This window comes from Pundamilia nyererei, unplaced genomic scaffold, assembly GCF_000239375.1.
Source record: "Pundamilia nyererei isolate P.nyererei 1_Seehausen unplaced genomic scaffold, PunNye1.0 scaffold00025, whole genome shotgun sequence".
Lineage (NCBI taxonomy): Eukaryota > Metazoa > Chordata > Actinopteri > Cichliformes > Cichlidae > Pundamilia > Pundamilia nyererei.
Genome location: NW_005187426.1, coordinates 2,430,879 through 2,436,793, shown reverse-complemented (window position 1 = coordinate 2,436,793; position 5,915 = coordinate 2,430,879). Strand labels below are relative to the sequence as shown.

At 35.5% G+C, this 5,915-nt stretch overlaps 1 protein-coding gene across 1 annotated transcript in view; it reads right to left on the bottom strand.

Annotated features, from left to right (window-relative positions):
- Positions 1-5,915, bottom strand: part of chst8 (carbohydrate (N-acetylgalactosamine 4-0) sulfotransferase 8) — a 186,408-nt gene that overhangs the window by 128,605 nt on the left and 51,888 nt on the right. The window lies entirely within an intron of this gene.

Below are 5,915 nucleotides of genomic sequence, written 5' to 3'. Positions count from 1 at the left end.
ACCAAAGGAGGGGATTAACAAAAAAAACAATAATACAAATTCTTTAAAGTTTGCATTTTTTCTGCATTTTTGCTTCCCACAAGTGCATTTTGCAGGATGCTTCCTTGTGTTGGAGTACTTTTATATGGTGCATTTTAGCCTGGAACCAAACAAATCTGAACACTCATGTTTAATTTGTTCTGGCAGAATACATCTGGCCCCCTCCCGTTCACACAGATTTGCACTAGGCCTTCACCATGCTGGGCCAATCAAAACCATTTATCTAATGTGTGTTGGGCTTGATACAATTACATCCCTGCATGCTATAGTCCATTTACATTTTCATTTTATTTATTTATTTATTCTTATTTTACGCGTTTCATTGCTCTAATTGGTTACAGGTTTATTCAGAAATATCCAAATATCCAGAGGAATTTTGGAATTAGTGTAAGAGCACACCTTGAAAACTAAAACTGACAAGTTCCACAGTAATTCATATTTGGCCTATTTGACAGCTTTTTCTTTTTACTAAAGTAAATTATCTACTTCTTCCTCCATTGGTAAATATCCTTGAACCATTTTTTAATGAATGCAGCAACAGTCCACATAGACTTTTGTGTCTAATCAGAGTGATGTTTTCCACTATGCAGCCTGAAAATGAAGGTTAATATTGCATTTAAATGAACACAAGATAGAGTCCTATAATTTTAAACCTGATTATAGCACTTATATCAGAATTGTTGGGTGTCTGTGTGCACATCTACAGCATAAGAAGTTCCGCTAGATTACAGACTTACAAAGGCAAAATAAGCCACGGTATTTATCCACACCCCAAACCCCAGCCTATTCATGTATTTAAGTTAAAAAAAAAAAGTTAATTGAGTCAGACAAATTAATGGTGTTTAGAAATTCAACATGGAGAACACCTAATTCTTCCAAATAAAGAAATCTGTGTTTTGTTTGTAAGGATAGAGTCAAGTAAACACAATTCCAGTTGGACTGGCATGGGTGCAGACCTGTTCTAAGGTCTGTTCACACAGCAGAAAGACCGCGTAGCATCTGTCTTCAAATTAATATGCAAATGAGCTGTGGTACTACTCGAGCATGTGTTGCCATTGCAGAGAACAAAATTGGCTCTATTTGAGGGATGTCAAAAACTTGACTTTCACATTGCACCATGTGCTGATACCAGAACTGAAAACCATAAATGAGTGTCAAAAACCAGTTGTGACACGTGTTTGCTGCAATTCTTTAATATACAACGATTTCTGTCAAGATTTGCCTTTTGTTGATACAGATGATAAAACACATAAATAAAAGAATGCAGCACAAACACGCAAAAGAAACAGAAATCCAGAGGGACTTATAACAATATCTCACTACATAATCAAGGTAACAAACAGTGACAAAGAAGACATCAAAACATCAACTTGGAATGAAAAATGATCAGATATGCAAATAAGATAAAATACACAGAATGTAGATAGATGCATTTGTGTTTCAAGGGATGGGAATGTTTTTTGTGTCACAAAAATCTTTAAAAAAAAAAAAAAATTGGTCAGGTGAAGTAAGCCTTTACTGAAATGGGCCTTGGCATTTCATCATCAGTGCAGATGTAGCCAGTGATCCATTACTGTTACAACAGTGTTCCACCTAGAGTAGGAGTACTGAACTAATTCAGATGGTGTCCACAAGGGATATTAGGTTTTTCACACACAGGATTTTGGTGCTTCAACACTGATACTGAAACTCTCAAAGGATTCGTCAGCTGTTGGCAAAAGAAAAAAAATGATTGTTTTATATCTTTTTTTTGCATCTGTTTCATGGATTCCAGCTAGGTTTAGCTATGACTTAGGAAAGAGATCTGAATAATAGAAACAAGGAGCCATGTAAGCAAGCCATTCAAATATAATATGCAAGCAAATAATCAAATGTGAGTCAATGCTACAGTAATTCAACAGCCAGTAAGATGTCACCATGTTTGCGTGCAAACACACATCTGTAGCGTGAAGTATATGGGTTTGTTTTGTATTGTATACACTACCAGTCAAAAGTTTGTTTTTTCTTTATTTTCATGACTATTTACATTGTAGATTCTCACTAAAGGCATCAAAATTACAAATGAAAACATAGGGAATTATGTAGTAAATAAAAAAAGAGTGAAATAACTTTTATAACATTTTATATTTTAGATTCTTTAGAATAGTCACCCTGATTACTGCTTTGCACACTCTTGGCATTCTCTCTCAATGAGCTTCAAGTGAGTAGTCGCCTGAAATGGTTTTCCAACAGTTTTGAAGGAGTTCCCAGAGATGCTGAGCACTTGTTGGCCCCTTTGGCCCTCACTCTTCAGTCCATCTCATCCCAAACCATCTCAATTTGGTTTAGGTTAGGTGACTGTGGACGCCAGGCCATCTGGTGCAGCACTTCATTCCTTGTGTTTCTTGGCCCAAACAAATCTCTTCTGCTTGTTCCTTTTCCTTAGTGGTTTCTTAGCAGCTATTTGACCTCTGAACAGTCGATGTAGAGATGTATCTGCTACTGGAAGTCTGTGTGGCATTTATCTGGGCTCTAATCTGAGGTGTTGTTAACTTGGAATTTCTGAGGTTGGTGACCCTAGCTCTTCCTTTCTTGGGGCGGTCCTCAAATGAGACAAAATATGAAACATATTTAGAGTTATTTATCATTTTTTTCTTTGCCACATAATTCCATATATCTTGCTTCATATATTTAATGCATTCAGTATGTATCTACAATGTGGAAAGTAGTAAAAATAAAGAAACACCATTAAATGAAAAGGTGTGTCCAAACTTTTGACTGGTAATGTATCCATCAGGAAGTGCACACAGCATATAAATCAATCAGTCAGTAAGTCACCACAGGTACTGCTTTAAACAATCAGAACTTTATCTCATTTGTAGTACTATTGCAAATCAGAGTACAGGGTGGGCCATTTATATGGATACACTGTAATAAAATGGGAATGGTTGGTGATATTAAAGTCCTGTTTGTGGCACATTAGTATATGTGAGGGGGCAAACTCCTCAAGATCGGTGGTGACCATGGTAGCCATTTAGAAGTCAGCCATCTTGGATACAACTTTTGTTTTTTCAATAGGAAGAGGGCCATGTGACACATCAAACTTATTGGTAATGTCACAAGAAAAACAATGGTGTGCTTGGTTTCATATAAATGGCCCACCCTGTACTTGTATTGTGGTCAGCAGTGTCATTTTTACCATTTAGGGAACAGAAGGAAACAGAATTATCTTTTAAAAGAGATGTCATAGGAGGCAATACCAGTGCAAGGATGGTATGTATCAAACATGTAACACTACCAGTAGGAAATATTCTTCCAAAGCCCTTAACTTCTAGAAAGGTCACTATAGATGACCAGAAAAATTCTAAGCTACATTAAAAATAAAAATTATTGACATGTTGTCAACAACTGCCACTGTAGAGTAAGATAAAAATGACAGGGATACTTTATTTGGACAGATAGCAGCTGAACTGATACAGCAGTAGAACCCATATCGAAGTTAACAACATGACTTCATTTGCATTAGTTAGATGCCAATCCATGTTTTGGTTTTTATTGACAACACTGGCCTGAATGTTTTTTCATGCCAATCTATAGAGAAACCATGCAAGCAAAGATAAACTGCAAAAAGTGCAATCAAAAGGTGAGAGAATTGTTTTTTCTTTGAATAAGTATTTGTTATTATGGGAAGGCAAGCTTACATTTGACACAGAGGTGTGGAGAGAAATGCATTTTCTGTTTTTTATTTCTTACAATGTGGTGAATGTACTCAAGGGTGCATCATTTCAGTTCAACATAATAGTCTTCCAACACTTGGAGCTTGTATCAAGCTTGTATCATCTCATGCACAAACTGTGAAAGGTGTTTCTAAAAGTTTTCTGTGTGAAGGTGAAGAAATCTTTGTGTATATGGTCGTAATGAAGATGTAAAACTCTCAGTGCTCAGCGGTTGTGTTATTTAACATTTTCTTCACTTTCATCTTCACAGCAGGAGCAGTGGAGGCAACAAGCGGGTACAAGCAGACGTTTCTGCCATATTAATATATGCTAGAACATTGAGCCAACTGTGAACTCCATACAGTTACCATGCAAATACAGGTTACTGAAAACTTGTATATAACCTGTATAAGTTATTTGCTTCTTCAAAATTTCTTAGTTTTTGCATATTTGTCATGCTTAAATGTTTCAGTTTTTTTAAAGTATTATTTAATTTATTAAGGAAAAATCTACAATGACTAATAACCAGAAAAAACAAAAGGCTCATCTTACGTTTACCCCCCAAAAAATAAAAGAAAAATGACATATGGGAAAATATTCTGTGGACAAGACAAAAGTAAACATTTTTGGAACGTTTGAGTCCTGTTAAATCTGGTATAAAACTAACTAGCATTTCATAAAAAGGAGATCATACTAACAGTCAAACATCGTGGTGGTAGTGGGATCTGGGGCTGCTTTGTTGCTTCAGAACCTGAATGACTTGTTCTACTTAATGGAACTTTAGATTATGCTCTCTACCACAAAAACCTGAAGACATCAGTTCATGCCATCAGTTCTTGCCCTGCAGGTTAAAACACTTGGGCAATGATCCAAAACACATGAACAGTGGCACCTCTGAATGTCCCCACCCAAAAACAAAAAAGCAAAGAAGACAAAAGAAGACTGGAGTAGCCTAGTTAAATCACAAGTCAAATCTAATTTGGCCTGACCTTAGACAGCTCATGCTCAAGATCCTCCAATGTGGCTAATTTAAAACAATTTTGAAAAGTAAGCCAAATTTCATCCACAGCACTGGAAAGACTCATTGCCAGTTATTGCAAATGCTTGATTGCAGTTCTTGCTGCCAAGGGTGGATGAAGTTATTAGTTAACAGAGCCTGTTAGGTTTGGAGAGCTTTTTCCCTTTAATGAATAAAATCACAATTTCAAAGCTGCACTTTGTATTTACTTAAGTTATCTTGTTTGATATAAAAATCAGATTATCTGAATCATGTAATTGTGACAAATATGCAAGGAGCTAAAATAAAAATAAATACAAAAAAATCATGAAAGGGCCAAATACTTTTCAGTGGCATTGTGTTTACATTACAAGAAAACTAGTATATGTGGACACACACGCCTATCTATTGTACAAGCTATGAACGATGCAAAGTTGTTTGGTTTTGCTTTTTTTAAAAATTTAATATTTTTTTTAAATCACCAACACTAGTTAATTAGGTAAAGAAGATGATAATGGTTGGGGTTAAAATATATCAATTACCAAAACGTATCTTTCTCACTAATATAAATCTACCCAGTAAGACTAAATGTGATGCCAAGGTGTCAACAGTGCCCCCATATTTGATAAATCCGGTGTTAAATTAGACTCATTGCAGCATTCTGTTAACCTTCACTTTTTAGTGTAAGATGGGTTTTAAAGCTTATCATTCAACACTTTGTTAAATTAAATCCATCTTCCACTGCATGGAAAAACTAAAATGGTTACCATCCAGCTGACTCAATTTTCATCCTTTACTTACAGAGTTGTGGAAGACTTTATTGGAAGATAGGAAAGCTGAGTTTTTTCAGATGCTATCTTTTTACCTAGTTTTCTAAAGAGGGTTTGACCTTTTATACCTCAGTGTCATTCACACTGCCAGTGTAAAACCACAGAATGTAATCTTATCACAGGAAGTCATTCCAGGTCTTCAATTCCATTTCCATTTTTTTTTTTTAAAGTTTCACCTCATATTTTCATCAGCTTACCTTTGTACAAACTATCGGGGTCAGGTAAACACCTCACTGTTATTTCAATTCAATTCAATTCAATTTCAATTCAATTTTATTTATATAGCGCCAAATCACAACATAAGTCGCCTCAAGGCGCTTCATAGATACAGAGAAAAAACCCAACAATCATATG